Genomic DNA, 17,871 nt, shown 5'->3' with positions numbered 1-17,871 from the left:
TGTATATCCCTGCTTCTGGTAGTGATTGCTCCTGCACCCAGAGAGTATACTCCAGTCTTTGAGAGTGGTTGTTCAGTGTGTATACTCCAGTCTTTGAGAGTGGTTGTTTAGTGTGTATACTCCAGTCTTTGAGAGTGGTTGTTCAGTGTGTATACTCCAGTCTTTGAGAGTGGTTGTTCAGTGTGTATACTCCAGTCTTTGAGAGGGGTTGTTCAGTGTGTATTCTCCAGTCTTTGAGCGTGGTTGTTCAGTGTGTATACTCCAGTCTTTGGGAGTGGTTGTTCAGTGTGTATACTCCAGTCTTTAGAGTGGTTGTTCAGTGTGTATACTCCAGTCTTTGAGAGTGGTTGTTCAGTGTGTATTCTCCAGTCTTTGAGAGTGGTTGTTCAGTGTGTATACTCCAGTCTTTGAGAGGGGTTGTTCAGTGTGTATTCTCCAGTCTTTGAGCGTGGTTGTTCAGTGTGTATACTCCAGTCTTTGAGAGTGGTTGTTCAGTGTGTATTCTCCAGTCTTTGGGAGTGGTTGTTCAGTGAGTATTCTCCAGTCTTTGGGAGTGGTTGTTCAGTGTGTATACTCCAGTCTTTGAGAGTGGTTGTTCAGTGTGTATACTCCAGTCTTTGGGAGTGGTTTTTCGGGTTCCCGGTGTGTATATTCCCGCCTCTCAGTAGTTCACAGTGTATTCCCGCCGATCCCGGCGCTCCTCTCCTGCACACGCGCCGTGCTCCAGCCGGCAGCCTCCCTCACTGGGGGAAGTGCAGCCAGGCAGCAATCAGGTGTCCCTCGTTCCCCAGGGAACCGGAGGAGGGGAGGAGAGAGGGAGGGGCCGGGCCGGCCCAGAGAGAGTTTCAGGAACACACTGAACAGGGTGGCTGATAAGAGACCCGGCAGTGGCAGCGATTCCGGGCAGGGGGGGCAGCAGACATCGCACTGCCCTGCATTAAAGCGCTGTCTCCACCTCGGAGCGTGGGTGCCAGCCCCCGGAGGGCGAGCAGAGGCCTGCACCCCGGATCTTGGAGTCACCCCAAACTGTCAGGAAAGAGAAGGGAACTCTTCGCGCTGCTGTGGAAGGACGCGCTTGGAGCGCTCCGACTCCAGAGAGGCCAGGTTTCGGAGGGGACAGTTTGTGGATTAAGCCGGTTGTACCTGGATTGGGAGTAGAGTCTAGTCTGTGGAGAGTCCAGTTTAACCCCTAGGAAGCCAGTGTTCAGAGAGGAGACCCCGGACAGCCTAGCGCCTGGAGCAGGGTCAAGAGGTGAGTGGCGTTGTGTTGTGTGTTATTGTCGAGCCAGATCAGGTCAGGAGGTGACTGTGGTCGTGTTGTGTGCTCTTGTCTAGCCTGAGAGATGGGTCCGGGGTGAGTGGGGCTGTGACAGGAGGCGGGTGTTGTGTGGTTTAGTCTCGGCTGGGAGATGTCAGGGTGTGTGCGCTTGTCAAGCCTGGAATGTCAGGAGTTGTGAGAAGGACGGGGTCTTGTAAAGTGTTTTCCTCTAACCTGGGAGTTGTGTAGGAAGGGAGTAGGGGGTGAGTGGGATGCGTGCTGCGTGTTCCTTTTTAGCCTGGTGTTTGAGTGAGGGGTCAGTGGGGTTGTGTGCTTGTCTTGTATGTTGGGGGGGAGGGGGTTGTTATTATGAAGTGAGTGTGGTTGTGTGCTTGCCTAGTCTGGGGGTAGTGTCACGAGGGGGGTGGTGTTGTGTGCTTGTCTCGTCTGGGGTTTTCATGAGGTGAGTGGTTGTGTGCTTGTCTCGTCTGGGGTTTTCATGAGGCGAGTGGTTGTGTGCTTGTCCCGTCTGGGGTTTTCATGAGGTGAGTGATGGGATGCTTGTGTCCTTGTCTAGCCTGGTGAGTTGTGTGCTTGTCTAGCCTGAGGGTTGTCGGGAATTGAGTGGGGTTCTTATCTCGTCTGGGATTTCTCATGAGGTGAGTGGGGTTTGTGCTTTAGTCTTGTCGGGAGATGAATGGGGCTGTGTCAAGAGGTGAGTGGGGTTGTGTTGTGTAATTATTTCTGGGGGTTGTGTGAGGAGGTGAGCGGAGCTGGGTAATTCTCTCGTCTGGGGGTTGTCATTAAGTGAGTGGGGTTGTGTTGTGTGCTTGTCTCGTCTGGGGGTTGTGTCATTAAGTGAGTGGGGTTGTGTTGTGTGCTTGTCTCGTCTGGGGGTTGTGTCATTAAGTGAGTGGGGTTGTGTGCTTGTCTCGGCTGGGGGTTGTCATGGGGTAGGTGCAGTTGTGTGCTTGTCTCGTCTGAGGGTTGTGTTATGAGGTGAGTGGGGTTGTGTGCTTGTCTCGTCTGAGGGTTGTGTTATGAGGTGAGTGGGGTTGTGTGCTTGTCTCGTCTGAGGGTTGTGTTATGAGGTGTGTACCTTTTTGCGAACCTAACAAAACTGCTGCAAAGGACGGGGGGGTGGGGGCAGAGGTCGGGCACGGCCGGAGTGGGGTCGTTGGGGGACGATGCGCCGCTGTCTCAGGCTATACCCGCCAGCCTCACACTCGCTCTTTTCATGTAGTTTCTGCTGTATCATGTTAAGGGCCTGTGTGGCCCCAGGGCCCTCCAGGTATCCCCTGTCAGGTATGGCAGTTACTAAACCCGCTCATGTCACCATATGCTGGTAGCTGCAGTCCTGCATGCAGAGGGAAATAATGGGACGAGTGACACTACAAGTACCATCATGCAAAGCGAACATGTCAGAAGTTCCCGTTTCGAAACAAGCCGGTCTGGGAGCTCTGAGGTGAAGGGTGATACAAGTGGTGACCAGAAGGACAGACTGACAACCGGGATGTAAAGATTGTGTGTCCTTGCATACACTTCCAGACAATCACTCTAAATGTAACTTAATTACATAGTGACGGATATCTCTGAATGAAAGGCAAACACTGATGCCGCATAACTTCACCATATAGAATTAGCCCCTCCTGGTTTTGCCGCTGCCACCTGAGGAGTCCGTGGGGCGCCAAAGCCTTTTATTTCAATTGTTTCAATAAAAGGGATCAACATTTGGAGACTTAAGACCGGACCAACCCCAGGGTGCACTGCGTAAAGTACTTACGCAGTGCTCCCTGGGGTTTGTAGTCCACCGTGTTCTACTGCAGGAAGGTAAACGCCTTAGAAGTGAGACCGCACAGCTGGATAGGGTGTGAGGCTGTGAGCGGAGACCTCCTAAACCGCCAGACCTGCACGTTGTGATCTTGTCACCTCATCACCGTGAGGTCACCTCATCACCACTTCCATTTACGTCATTCGTGTTGTGAAACACAGATATTTACATGTCTGTTGCCTCCTGTTCTGGAGGCCAGCTGTGCACGGGGCGAGGTTTAAGCACCAGAACGTGTTGGCACTGTATACGTCACGGGAGGCTGGACATAGCTTCCTTTAGCTTAACATGTGTATTTTGTAAATCGCACGCTCACCCAGAGGGGTTTCTTGGCGCTGAATAACAGATGTTTTATTGTTAACCCATCTCGATTGCACTCATTTTATCGACCTCGGAAGGATGAAAGGCTGAGTGGACCCGCCGGGATTGAACCTTTGACCATCCATGAGGTCGAACCCCTGCCCCTACAAGGGACGCATTAGTCTCACCAAGGCTAAGCCACTAGGCCCGTCTTCCATAGGCGCCGGGTCCCAGAGGTAAACCCTGGCTATTGCATTTCACAATACAACCAGTGGCCAGGGGGCTTCCTTGCTCTGGGGCGCAGGACACACTGGCATTGCCCCTGCTTGGAACGGGCCTCCTGCCATCTCGTCTGTCCGGCTCTGGAGTCTTCGCCTCGAAGATGCTGTTCACTTCTTGGCGCACGAGCCGAGCCAACTCCGAGGTGCAGTAGTGACAGTCGTATGCCCACTGTCACAAAATGCGCCCTAGTCTGTGCGCTGGGATTCCAAAGCGGGTTTTTACCCTGCTCAGTCTCAAAATATGCCGCAGAAGCCCCTGCTCCTGGCCCTTGAGGGTCTGGGGTTCAGGGTCAGACGGCAGACCCTCTGTTAACGCGCCGCTTTCACTGCCTCCCAGACCTGTTTCAGACGCCCTCCCCCCCCCCCCCCCCCCCCCCCACCGTGCAGGGGATACCAGGACAATACAAGGTCCCAGAAGATGCCCTGGGACGTGCCCTCAGCCTGGCATGCGGACTGGTGGGCATATCTTCATTTTACTGCTCTTGTTGCAGAAACTAGACCTGGGCTAAATTTCTATTCCGCTCGCGGAAATTGCGATCATTTTACATTTTCGCGTTCCGCGGAGAGCGCGAAAATGTCAAAATTTCCGCATTCGGCAGCTTAGCGATAATTTGTTTCTTGCTCGCGCTGTAAAATAATATATTCTCGCGATCGCCTTACCTGAATCCCCGCGTTCGCCGGCAAGTTTTCCCGACCCGGTCGCGTTCTCCACGAGATGTTGGATTGTTGGTAGCCATTTGCGCTGTCTCGCGACAGTTCGCGCCCGCAGTAACGTCATGCGTCGCGCGATCACGTCTTTCTTCTCGCGATCATGCACCGCGAGAAGAGTGAAAACAAGATGGCCGCGCCCGAGAGCAACTGCATGGGTAAGTTGGCGAGCCGCGACCACGCAGAAAATACCGCGAACGGGCGGGAAAAAAACTTCCGCACATTCGCGATATTTCCGCATGTTTGCGGAGATTTTTAACATTTTCTCGATAATTTGCGAAAGTCGCTTTCGCAAATTCCACCCACCCCTAGCAGAAACTGGGGGGCGGGAGGTGGGGGAGGCTCACATTTGGGAATAGGCGAGATCTCTTGGCTTCTGTGGATGCCTGCCTCGCCCTTCTGTGCCAACAACGAACCCCCCCCCCCGCCCTTCAGATGATCTCTGACCCCCAGTTCACATGGCTCTCTCGCTAGTACCCAGTCACCTGGATAATTACTGGAAGATTTGTTGACTGTAACGCGGCTCGGCAGACGGTTGTTGCCGCACAAACCAGGGGTTTTGAGACACTTTAGATGATGACAGTGTTGCTGTGAATTACTGTTTAAAAAATAAATAAAATATATATATATATATATATATATATATATAGCTAGATCGAAAATGTGGACTTATTTATGTGAGTGGATTGTTCAGTGCCAAAAACCATGAGCAGGTACCTTCTAGGCGCCAACACAAGGATTGGGGGATAAGTGAGGGCAGGCAGGGGTGGACGTGGGGGTCTGTGACAGCCTGTCCTCTATGGTCTGTGGTGAATCTGGAGAGCTCAAGCGCTGCGCCCAGAGGCCCAGGGAGTCGAGCCTCCAACTACAGCAGGAAGAAAGCCCGGAGTCTGACGAGGCGCTATGAGCGTCTTCTGAGCACTACCAGTCATGCACTCTCTCGGGGACCAGGCAAGGGTTTGAATCCTGAGCACCGCAGGGTGTGAGTAGGTGGGTGTAAGGACTCCATAGCACCCCTGATGCACCTTGTGAAGAACTTGTGGGCTGCCTGGTTCTATCTAGATCGCTTCAGCTGGCATGGGGCGGGTGGGCTGCCTGTGTCTAGATCGCTTCAGCTGGCCAGGGGCGGGTGGGCTGCCTGCGTCTAGATCGCTTCAGGTGGCCAGGGGTGGGTGGGCTGCCTGGTTCTAGAGCGCTTCAGCTGGCCAGGGGCGGGTGGGCTGCCTAGTTTTAGATCGCTTCAGCTGGCCTGGAGTGGGTGGGCTGCCTGGTTCTAGATTGTTTCAGGTGGCCGATGGCGGGGGCCTGTGGGATGCCTAGTTCTAGATCGCTTCAGCTGGCCAGGGGCGGGTGGGCTGCCTAGTTCTAGATAGCTTCAGCTGGCCAGGGGTGGGTGGGCTGCCTGGGTCTAGATCGCTTCAGGTCGCCTGGGGCGGGTGGGCTGCCTAGTTCTAGATCGCTTCAGCTGGCCAGGGGCGGGTGGGCTGCCTAGTTCTAGATCGCTTCAGCTGGCCAGGGGCGGTTGGGCTGCCTGGTTATAGATTGCTTCTGGTGCCCAGGGGCAGGTGGGCTGACTGGTTCTAGATCGCTTCAGGTGGCCAGGGGCGGGTGGGCTGCCTGGTTCTAGATCGCTTAAGGTGGCCAGGGGCGGGTGGGCTGCCTGGGTCTAGATCGCTTCAGGTGGCCAGGGGCGGGTGGGCTGCCTGGGTCTAGATCGCTTCAGGTGGCCAGGGGCGGATGGGCTGCCTGGTTCTAGATCGCTTCAGCTGGCCAGGGGCGGGTGGGCTGCCTAGTTCTAGATAGCTTCAGCTGGTCAGGGGCGGGTGGGCTGCCTGGTTCTAGATAGCTTCAGCTGGTCAGGGGCGGGTGGGCTGCCTGGTTCTAGATTGCTTCTGGTGCCCTGGGGCGGGTGGGCTGCCTGGTTCTAGATTGCTTCAGGTGGCCAGGGGCGGGTGGGCTGCCTGTTCTAGATCGCTTCAGGTGGCCAGGGGCGGGTGGGCTGCCTGGGTCTAGATTGCTTCAGGTGGCCAGGGGCGGGTGGGCTGCCTGGGTCTAGATCGCTTCAGGTGGCCAGGGGCGGGTGGGCTGCCTGGGTCTAGATCGCTTCAGGTGGCCAGGGGCGGGTGGGCTGCCTGGGTCTAGATCGCTTCAGGTGGCCAGGGGCGGGTGGGCTGCCTGGGTCTAGATCGCTTCAGGTGGCCAGGGGCGGGTGGGCTGCCTGGGTCTAGATCGCTTCAGGTGGCCAGGGGCGGGTGGGCTGCCTGGGTCTAGATCGCTTCAGGTGGCCAGGGGCGGGTGGGCTGCCTGGGTCTAGATCGCTTCAGGTGGCCAGGGGCGGGTGGGCTGCCTGGGTCTAGATCGCTTCAGGTGGCCAGGGGCGGGTGGGCTGCCTGGGTCTAGATCGCTTCAGGTGGCCAGGGGCGGGTGGGCTGCCTGGGTCTAGATTGCTTCTGGTGCCCAGGGGCGGGTGGGCTGCCTGGTTCTAGATTGCTTCTGGTGCCCAGGGGCGGGTGGGCTGCCTGGTTCTAGATTGCTTCTGGTGCCCAGGGGCGGGTGGGCTGCCTGGTTCTAGATTGCTGCTGGTGCCCAGGGGCGGGTGGGCTGCCTGGTTCTAGATTGCTGCTGGTGCCCAGGGGCGGGTGGGCTGCCTGGTTCTAGATCGCTGCTCGTGGCCAGGGGCGGGTGGGCTGCCTGGGTCTAGATTGCTTCAGCTGGCCAGGGGCGGGTGGGCTGCCTGGGTCTAGATTGCTTCAGCTGGCCAGGGGCGGGTGGGCTGCCTGGGTCTAGATTGCTTCAGCTGGCCAGGGGCGGGTGGGCTGCCTAGTTCTAGATCGCTTCAGCTGGCCAGGGGCGGGTGGGCTGCCTGGTTCTAGATCGCTTCAGGTGGCCTGGGGCGGGTGGGCTGCCTGGTTCTAGATGGCATATCGAAAGAATATATGCTTCTAGATTTCTTTAAGGGGTGTTTGGGGTCGTGTCTTGCTGTTGAACACGGTTCTAGATCTCGTGAAGGAGGCGTCTGGGGAGGTTGGGGGCGGGGCCTGCTGACAGTGTTAATGTGTCTAAGGACCCAGTTATCGAAGTCCCTACCTTGGCTAAATGACCCGTGGGGAGTAGGGGCAGACCAGAGCCCCCAGGCGGGGCCCTCCGTGACTCGCAGCCCCTAAGAGAGGCAGCTAGACCCCCACCCCCTATCTGGTGGCCCAGCTGTACCCCTGGGTCCTGGCAGGGGGCGTACCCTTTCGAGAACCACCCTGCAAAGATGAAACCAGCGCCTTCCCTGCGGCAGAGGGGGCGACGGGGAGCGGCTTGCAGACCTGAAAGGAGTGCGTCACTGTCGTAAAGTGGCGAAGGGAGGGGCAGTGGAAGTGCCAATTCATGTTAATATTGGTGGGGGGGCGGGGACAGAGTGGCCATATTATGGTATGGTCTATGATGCCACCAGAACCCTGGCAGGTAATATTACACAGTTACCTCGTTATTAGATGCCGTATAAATATACACCCTGCATAGACCGTGGTGCGGGTTATGCTGGGCCACAATGAAGGCGTTAAGTAGAGATTTTCCCTTTAATATGTCCGGCGTACTTTCACTAAAGCGACCTTTATCCCTATTTGTCCGAGCACCCGCCCTCTCACTTTCTAAGCGCCCTTGGGGTCTAAAGTTACACCCAGCGGATGTGGCATGATCTCGAGTTACCCACTCTTGAATAATGTAGCCGTCTAGCATTACCGGTGAGGTGTGTACCTGGAGGGGGCGGTGACAGGGTGGGGGGAGAGGTCAGAGTGCGGCGACAGGGTCAGCAGGTTTTGTGTCCCCTGCGCTCCAGACACTACTGGGCTGTGTGGCGGGGTTTGTGTGACTTGGGGCTTTCAACAGATGAAACCAAATCTTGGTTTGTGGGCATCCAGGAAATAGGCTGACTCCATTGTGTATCGTGATACCATGCATAAATGGGTTTCTATTTTTTTCATAGGGGGGAGGGGGGTCTTCCATCTAATAACTGGAGCACGTGGGTGCACTTGACAAGTGTAGGGGTCACACAGTTCGAGCAGGCTCGTGCGTCTCTTTTTAGGTCGAGCCTGGGCAGCGCACGCGCTGCTCTGCAAGGCATGCTGTATTCAGGTATGGACATGAAGCTCCGCCCACTCCACCCTTATTTTTTATTGGCTTGTCATTGTCTTTTTGTAAACTGTGGCTTTTTATTGGTCTCTGGACTTGGTAGTCCCTCCTTAGTAAAGCCTGGTCTCATCTTCCCATAAGGACTGGCCCTCTTACGTGTGTTGTTGCTCGGTAGGCTTTAATTACAGCCTCCAAGTACTATTTCTTTACATTTTTTTCACCTGCCTGCTGTGGCAGGCAAGACACGCTCTTTCCTAACGCTTTATTATTTTTTACTAGCACGGCGCGCCACAGTTGTAGCCGCGCCTTTGTTTTATTTGCAGCGCCAAACGCAGCCGCATGTTTATTTTTTCCTGTTCACTTTTTTGCATTTGTTTAGAAGCGACCCATGCTGTGCTTTCACGTTAATGGAGGCCACTCCCTTTTATTTAGACAAGCCGCGTCTAAAGAAAGGTCCACGGCCGCTAATAAAGTGAAACCGCGGCATGAGGCGCTTTTACAACAAAACACATTTGTTTGTCAAGTTACAAACCAATGCTTTTTATTGTAAAAGCACCCCATACCGCGCGTTCACTCTAATGGTGGCAACAGCCCTTTCTTTAGACGTGGCTCATCTAAGGATAGTGGCGTGGCCTCCATTAACGTGATAGGTGGCATGGGGCACTTTTACTAAAAAAAGTATTTGCAATGCAATGGTATTTGCATTTGAAGAGTATTATTGTCACACTGCCAATAGCTCAAACTCTCGTGAATACGAGACCTGTTGCATTGCAAAAGCTTGTTGAATTGGGGTCTATGACTTTGGAAGTAGCACTCGCCGCCTATCAGACTATGCCTGTACCAGTAGCCACTGATGGTGCTGGTGTACTGGGGATAAGACTATTCACCATTACAGAGCCTTAAAAACCATTGTTTGCGTCGGGTTCTGTCCCGCCCTAGCAGCATTCCCTCGTCAATAATGCGCGAGGCGTTAGGGTTGTGGTATATCGGGGAAAGAGTAAGGCTGGCACCTACGTTACTTTGGCCTTCAGTTTGGTGCAGATCTGGGGTAGCACTCACACAGCCCGTGATCGTTGATTGTTTAAATTTATGAGGGGCCCACGAGCTCGAGAGGCTTTACTATGTGAGGGAGAGGTGTGGCGCAGTGGTCAGATCGCCTGACTCCGGAGCGCGGGGCTCACGGTTCGAATCCCGGCATCAGCGGCAGCTTAGCATCATGTGACTCTGGGCAATAGCTCACTTCATATCGCCGATGCCCCACCCGCGCCAGGATACCCGTAGGAGTGATAAGTCGCGCTTTACCAATCTAGAATGACGCCATTTTATTTATGTGACGAGTGAGTTGTGGTCCATCGGGAGGACAGAGTTGTTAACTGATCCGATGTCCCTCGAGTGCCAGACCGCGTTACTGGTAAAAACGGAGCAAAGGCACCTGAAGGCGGAAACCAGGCCGGAGGGTGAGGGCAGGAGGGTCTGGCGAGGATCTATGCCCTTCATCTAGCGCAGAGCCGCATCTCCTGAGGTGCCGCGTCACCAGGGATTTCTTCTGTTAAGTTAGACACGGTGTGGCCCACCTCTCGGCGTCTTACCCTTCCAATGTTTTTACTGAGAAAGGTTTGGCTCTGTGCCCACGCAGCTCAGGGATGCCCCGATTTCAAAGCTCTATAAAGAAAAGAGAATTCGGATTCTAAAGCCCCTCGGGACGATTTTAAACATTACAAAAGTGCAAAGAGGGTGCAGGGGATCTACACTTGCTCCAGACGGAGCTAGTGTGTAGAACTGTGTGTGCATTTATTACATGCGTCATGAAACGCACGGAATAAAGGGCGAGGTATTTGACACTGGCCTGTTTTAATACGTTTTAAGTGAAATGTTTTATGAGAGGTTTTATTTTGTATGTACTAAATCACTTTATTCAGACTAGAATTTCAAGATGTACTAAATTGTACATATTTTCTGATTACTAGTGACTATGATCGAAATGTTAATTGTTTTTATCTGTACGCTTTTATGGTTTGTTTGTAAAACCAAATAAAGTACTTGATCTGAACTATGTTCCCTACCCAAAGTGCTTGAAAAATAGACCTGACTCTGGAGGATGGATTTGGGCCCAGATCTCTGTACTGGGGTGAATGTATGACATTGTTCTGCATTCTGTCCATCAACTGTTGTTTAGGTCTCGCCTGACCCAGCGCATGCGCTGGTCTGGCGAGACTTATTGAGAGGGCTCCAAAAAGTGCTACCAGGCCAGCCTAGAGCTACAGTGCATGTGCGCGGGTGCGCGCGCCACTCTTACCGCGATTACTTTCACTTTGGCGGCCGTACGGCCGCTTTGATGTTTGATCACGATCACTTTCGCGGCCGTACGGCCGCTTTGCATAGCAAATAGGTCTGGCATTTGGGGCCAAGTATTTAGCTATGCAACTGTTGCATGGCTAAACACTTATAAGGTCCCAAAGGCGAGACCTATTGGCTATGCCAATGCTTGTTTTGTATTTGTCACCCCGAGGGGGACGGGTATGCTCAGACGTGGGTCCCGTGCTCTCCATGCCACTGGAATCAGGCTATCCTGGCTGAAGAGGGGTGAAACCCCGAAACCGGTCCCAGGATACTTGTTTCCAGTCCAGGGATTACCTGGTCTGGCAGTTCGGGCTGGACTGTTCTCATGAGGCACAGGGTCAAGACTGATTTGCAAATGGCCGGGTCTGAACTGGGGTGGGGTGGTCAGCAAAAAACGATGGATTTAGGCCCAGATCTCTGCACTGGGGTGAATATGTTTGCCTCTGGGGAAGCTTGGCACACCTGGGAGTTTAGACATGTTATGTTACTGGCACCAGTATAGCGCACAATCCTACAACTGGTACGGCCTCATAGCACTATAGATAGTCCGCGAGGTTACAGACTGGCTTGCTCCTCTTAAAAGGCTGACTGGTCATGACTAACTCGCCCCAGCCCCACTGGCCTCCTAGCAGGCACAGCCTGTTGTGAAACAGCCCTCCGAGGCCAGTCCCCTCAGGCTGTACATGCCCTCTTGCTACCGTGCGTGCGGCCTTTGACCCCGAGGCCCTCGTGCTGGTGATGGTCCATTGTTACCCACCCCCCTGGGTGGATGCCTACTCCCAGACCCTGCGACGTCAGCCCGAGGCCCCGGGGCAGAGAGTCCAGGCGGGGTGGGGCTCCTCGGCTGCCGTGCGTGTCTGGACACGGATTGCGTGTGCCGTGGAGTGTGAAGGGGCAGATAAACGCCCCCCCTTGCCTCAGAGTGGCCTGCTCAGAACACACTGTCCCTACGACAGTATGACCCCCGACGACCCAAGGTCAGATCCTCAGGGGGCGCAGCTCCTGTCTGCTCGTGGCAGTGCATACAAAGCCACACAGCCCCTGTGACGGGAGGGGCCCCCGTCTGTCCAGGGCAGGGCCTACCCGGGCCACGCAGCCCCCGTGAATGGAGGGTCCCGTCAGTCCAGGGCACGGCCTGCTGAGTGCCTACAGATCCTGCGATAGAAGGGTCCCTGCTGTCTAGGGCCAGACCCCTGTGGGCGCACACGTGATGGAAGGTATCCTGTCCCATAGCTTACTACTAACAGTACGCAGACCCCCCCCCCCCCCCCTCCCCGACAAGAGGGCACGAGCCTTTCTGTACACACCACGCCCTACTCTGGGGGAACACGCCTCCTGCGTTTACCCTACAGGCTGCATTTGAATTGATGGTGCGATGCACAGGCCAGACCGACGCCTTCCAATGGCGTGACGTCTAAAGTCACACAGCGGGGCATCAGCCGAGCTGGGATCGGTTAAGAGTCGTTGTGTTCCTAGTCTCGAAGGGTCTCGGTGGCGCTGCCGCTTCTGACACTGTGCTCTTCCCGTACCTGGCACAGACCTGGTACAGGTCCGGTGCCCTGCCCAGAGCCTTGCTCGTCCAGCAGGCCGGATCCACGGGTCAGGAATCGGCCATAGAACCCGGACCCCCCCCCCCCCCCTATATCGCCCCTGTTCCACCCAATGAGTGCCCACAAACTAATCCTTACTCCAAGGTGTGGGAAAAATTAGGCCATGTTTAATACAAAACAAGTTATTCATTGACAATCAATAACATTGATAAATTACTAGGCTATAAATTCTTGCATAACGCATTTTAATTACCTAGTGTTCAGAATTTCATAACCTAGCCATCGTCCGAGAGGGAAACCGCAAAAGAGAATGAGTGGAGGTGAGATCCGGGCCTAAATAGCCCCCAAGCCCCATCTCCACTCATCTCAACCGGAAGTACCCGTTGTGCCTACGACTCGGTGCCCCGGAAAGATTAACTCCGGCCGGCAACCAATCAGGTTGCCGGCTATGCTAGCGCCACAAGGGGGTGTGTCACAGGGGCGGGGGGAGCCGGGCCCTAAGAGCGCGTTTTCCGATGGTCGCGCTTGGCACCTACAGCGCTGCGCTCTCCCTGCTCCTGGCGCAGGCCGCACCATGGGTTAAGAGCCTGGCCCCTTCTTACAGCGCTGCGCTCTCCCTGCTCCTGGCGCAGGCCGCACCATGGGCTAAGAGCCTGGCCCCTTCTTACAGCGCTGCGCACTCCCTGCTCCTGGCGCAAGCCGCACCATGGGTGAAGAGCCTGGCCCCTTCTTACTGCGCTGCGCTCTCCCTGCTCCTGGCGCAGGCCGCATCATGGTTGAAGAGCCTGGCCCCTTACAGCGCTGCGCTCTCCCTGCTCCTGGCGCAGGCCGCACCATGGTTGAAGAGCCTGGCCCCTTACAGCGCTGCGCTCTCCCTGCTCCTGGCACAGGCCGCACCATTGGTTAAGAGCCTGGCCCCTTCTTACAGCGCTGCGCTCTCCCTGCTCCTGGCGCAGGCCGCACCATGGGCTAAGAGCCTGGTCCCTTCTTACAGCGCTGCGCACTCCCTGCTCCTGGCGCAAGCCGCACCAGGGGTTAAGAGCCTGGCCCCTTCTTACAGCGCTGCGCTCTCCATGCTCCTGGCGCAGGCCGCACCAGGGGCTAAGAGCCTGGCCCCTTCTTACAGCGCTGCGCTCTCCCTGCTCCTGGCGCAGGCCGCACCAGGGGTTAAGAGCCTGGCCCCTTACAGCGCTGCGCTCTCCCTGCTCCTGGTGCAGGCCGCACTATGGTTGAAGAGCCTGGCCCCTTACAGCGCTGCGCTCTCCCTGCTCCTGGCGCAGGCTGCACCATGGTTGAAGAGCCTGGCCCCTTACAGCGCTGCGCTCTCCCTGCTCCTGGCGCAGGCCGCACCATGGTTGAAGAGCCTGGCCCCTTACAGCGCTGCGCTCTCCCTGCTCCTGGCGCAGGCTGCACCATGGTTGAAGAGCCTGGCCCCTTACAGCGCTGCGCTCTCCCTGCTCCAGGCGCAGGCCGCACCATGGGTGAAGAGCCTGGCCCCTTCTTACAGCGCTGCGCTCTCCCTGCTCCTGGCGCAGGCCGCACCATGGGCTAAGAGCCTGGCCCCTTCTTACAGCGCTGCGCTCTCCCTGCTCCTGGCGCAGGCCGCACCATGGGTTAAGAGCCTGACCCCTTACAGCACTGCGCTCTCCCTGCTCCTGGCGCAAGCCGCACCATGGGTGAAGAGCCTGGCCCCTTACAGCGCTGCGCTCTCCCTGCTCCTGGCGCAGGCCGCACCATGGGTTAAGAGCCTGGCCCCTTACAGCGCTGCGCTCTCCCTGCTCCTGGCGCAGGCTGCACCATGGTTGAAGAGCCTGGCCCCTTACAGCGCTGCGCTCTCCCTGCTCCTGGCGCAGGCCGCACCATGGTTGAAGAGCCTGGCCCCTTACAGCGCTGCGCTCTCCCTGCTCCTGGCGCAGGCTGCACCATGGGTGAAGAGCCTGGCCCCTTACAGCGCTGCGCTCTCCCTGCTCCAGGCGCAGGCCGCACCATGGGTGAAGAGCCTGGCCCCTTACAGCGCTGCGCTCTCCCTGCTCCAGGCGCAGGCCGCACCATGGGTGAAGAGCCTGGCCCCTTCTTACAGCGCTGCGCTCTCCCTGCTCCTGGCGCAGGCCGCACCATGGGCTAAGAGCCTGGCCCCTTCTTACAGCGCTGCGCTCTCCCTGCTCCTGGCGCAGGCCGCACCATGGGTTAAGAGCCTGGCCCCTTACAGCGCTGCGCTCTCCCTGCTCCTGGCGCAAGCCGCACCATGGGTGAAGAGCCTGGCCCCTTACAGCGCTGCGCTCTCCCTGCTCCTGGCGCAGGCCGCACCATGGGTTAAGAGCCTGACCCCTTACAGCACTGCGCTCTCCCTGCTCCTGGCGCAAGCCGCACCATGGGTGAAGAGCCTGGCCCCTTACAGCGCTGCGCTCTCCCTGCTCCTGGCGCAGGCCGCACCAGGGGTTAAGAGCCTGGCCCCTTCTTACAGCGCTGCGCTCTCCATGCTCCTGGCGCAGGCCGCACCAGGGGCTAAGAGCCTGGCCCCTTCTTACAGCGCTGCGCTCTCCCTGCTCCTGGCGCAGGCCGCACCAGGGGTTAAGAGCCTGGCCCCTTACAGCGCTGCGCTCTCCCTGCTCCTGGTGCAGGCCGCACCATGGTTGAAGAGCCTGGCCCCTTACAGCGCTGCGCTCTCCCTGCTCCTGGCGCAAGCCGCACCATGGGTGAAGAGCCTGGCCCCTTACAGCGCTGCGCTCTCTGCTCCTGGCGCAGGCCGCACCATGGGTGAAGAGCCTGGCCCCTTCTTACAGCGCTGCGCTCTCCCTGCTCCTGGCGCAGGCCGCACCAGGGGTTAAGAGCCTGGCCCCTTCTTACAGCGCTGCGCTCTCCATGCTCCTGGCGCAGGCCGCACCAGGGGCTAAGAGCCTGGCCCCTTCTTACAGCGCTGCGCTCTCCCTGCTCCTGGCGCAGGCCGCACCAGGGGTTAAGAGCCTGGCCCCTTACAGCGCTGCGCTCTCCCTGCTCCTGGTGCAGGCCGCACCATGGTTGAAGAGCCTGGCCCCTTACAGCGCTGCGCTCTCCCTGCTCCTGGCGCAAGCCGCACCATGGGTGAAGAGCCTGGCCCCTTACAGCGCTGCGCTCTCTGCTCCTGGCGCAGGCCGCACCATGGGTGAAGAGCCTGGCCCCTTCTTACAGCGCTGCGCTCTCCATGCTCCTGGCGCAGGCTGCACCAGGGGTTAAGAGCCTGGCCCCTTACAGCGCTGCGCACTCCCTGCTCCTGGCGCAGGCCGCACCAGGGGTTAAGAGCCTGGCACTTACAACGCTCTCTTGGCACAGACACTACCACGGTGCGTTCCAGCGCTGCACACTCCCAGCACCTGGCGCTGACCCGTGCGCCCCCTGCATCTTGCACGCACCGACTGACAGACCACTGCGACCCTCTGGTCACACAGCGGGTCTTCACTCTACCTGGCACTCGCCCATTCCAATGGTAGTGCCCTGTGCTCACAGCCTGACGCTTTACCCTGCCTGGCAAGTGCTGGTACCCACTCCAGGGCAAGGGAGCCCAGTTACCACAGTCTCGCGCTCTCCCTTCCTCCCACCTGCTCTTTCTGCCCCTCCCCCACGGGTGGGTCGATCAATCGCCTCCCGTGATATCCGTCTTTGTCGATAGTCCATAATGCGGTGAGAGGATCCGGTGCATCCCCAGGCCGGGCCCGGTGCGGGCGCCCTCGGCGGGGCTCTCCGCTTCATTACACTCTCAAATATGAGCGATGGCCGTCCGGTGACGGCCCTGCTGCACCTGTCGGGACGCTAACGGGAATAAACGACCCTACTCCGATCTGCCGTAGCTCACACTGTGCTAAGAGGTGCAGCCGCCGGGCATCATGGTGGGCTGAGGTCTTAATGCGCGCAAGTCCCCAGAACATCACCTGGGGTTCGGCCATAGCCACCGAGAGCATGGCTGGACTGGGAACAGAAACCAGCCCTGGCAAACTGCTCAATGACCCCCCCCCCCCCCTCCTGGGGGGGGGGGGGGGGGGAGTACAGCCGAGCAGTTTGTGAAGGCCGGTTTCGGCCGATTTTGATACCGGGGGCCGATATTGCCGACCCCTGGCAACAACAATGCCCCCCCCCCCCCCCAGGGACCCAAAACCGGCCCCCACCCTAACGGCCTACCCGGGAAACGCCCGGTGCCCGTTATGGCCTGTCCAGACCTATCCGAGAGGGGTTGTGCATCGCATAGCATACAGCTGTGCGGGTCTTCACCTGGGAGCAGCATGAGAGGCGCACGAGCTGCGTCTCAGGGTGGAGGTGCACGAGCTGCGTCTGAGTGGAGGTGCATAGCCAGCGTTGTGGCCAGGGGTGCTGCGTCTCAGGGCGGAGGTGCATTGGCAGAGGTGGTCAGGGGGTGCTGCGTCTCGGGGTGGAGGTGCATTGGCAGAGGTGTGGTCGGGGGTGCTGCGTCTCAGGGCGGAGGTGCATTGGCAGAGGTGGTCGGGGTGCTGCGTCTCAGGGCGGAGGTGCATTGCCAGCGTTGTGGCCAGGGGTGCTGCGTCTCAGGGCGGAGGTGCATTGGCAGAGGTGGTCAGGGGGTGCTGCGTCTCAGGGTGGAGGTGCATTGGCAGAGGTGTGGTCGGGGGTGCTGCGTCTCAGGGCGGAGGTGCATTGGCAGAGGTGGGCGGGGTGCTGCGTCTCAGGGCGGAGGTGCATTGGCAGCGTTGTGGCCAGGGGTGCTGCGTCTCAGGGCGGAGGTGCATTGGCAGAGGTGTGGTCAGGGGTGCTGCGTCTCAGGGCGGAGGTGCATTGGCAGAGGTGTGGTCAGGGGTGCTGCGTCTCAGGGCGGAGGTGCATTGGCAGAGGTGTGGTCAGGGGTGCTGCGTCTCAGGGGGGAGGTGGAGGTGCATAGGAAGCAGAGTGGTCAGGGGTGCTGCGTCTCAGGGCGGAGGTGCATTGGCAGAGGTGTGGTCGGGGGTGCTGCGTCTCAGGGCGGAGGTGCATTGGCAGAGGTGGTCGGGGTGCTGCGTCTCAGGGCGGATGTGCATTGGCAGCAGTGTGGTCAGGGGTGCTGCGTCTCAGGGCGGATGTGCATTGGCAGCAGTGTGGTCAGGGGTGCTGCGTCTCAGGGCGGAGGTGCATTGGCAGAGGTGTGGTCAGGGGTGCTGCGTCTCAGGGCGGAGGTGCATTGGCAGAGGTGTGGTCAGGGGTGCTGCGTCTCAGGGCGGAGGTGCATAGGCAGAGGTGTGGTCAGGGGTGCTGCGTCTCAGGGCGGAGGTGCATTGGCACCAGTGTGGTCGGGGATGCTGTGTCAGGGCGGAGGTGCATTGGCACCAGTGTGGTCGGTGATGCTGTGTCAGGGCGGAGGTGCATTGGCAGCAGTGTGGTCGGGGATGCTGTGTCAGGGCGGAGGTGCATTGGCAGCGGAGTGGTCCGGGGTGCTGCGTCTCAGGGCGGAAGTGCATTGGCAGAGCAGTGCATGGGCGCCCTGTCTTTGAACAGCAAGGGGTGCTGCAG

At 58.1% G+C, this 17,871-nt stretch overlaps 1 protein-coding gene across 2 annotated transcripts in view; it reads left to right on the top strand.

Annotated features, from left to right (window-relative positions):
* CCDC120 (coiled-coil domain containing 120) overlaps positions 1 to 17,871 on the top strand; it is a 352,506-nt gene that overhangs the window by 145,129 nt on the left and 189,506 nt on the right. Inside the window, exon 1 of one of the 2 annotated variants that reach the window (XM_085629696.1) lies at positions 806 to 1,252. The exons of the other annotated variant lie outside the window; for it this stretch is intronic. The gene's annotated coding sequence lies outside the window, so the exon portion shown is untranslated. Of the gene's footprint in view, positions 1 to 805; positions 1,253 to 17,871 lie in introns of those variants that run through there. 2 annotated transcript variants of the gene reach the window in all.

The sequence above is a fragment of the Triturus cristatus genome, chromosome 10 (assembly GCF_964204655.1).
Source record: "Triturus cristatus chromosome 10, aTriCri1.1, whole genome shotgun sequence".
NCBI lineage: Eukaryota > Metazoa > Chordata > Amphibia > Caudata > Salamandridae > Triturus > Triturus cristatus.
Note: the sequence above shows the minus strand (reverse complement) of the source record. Positions and strands in the feature narration are given on the sequence as shown.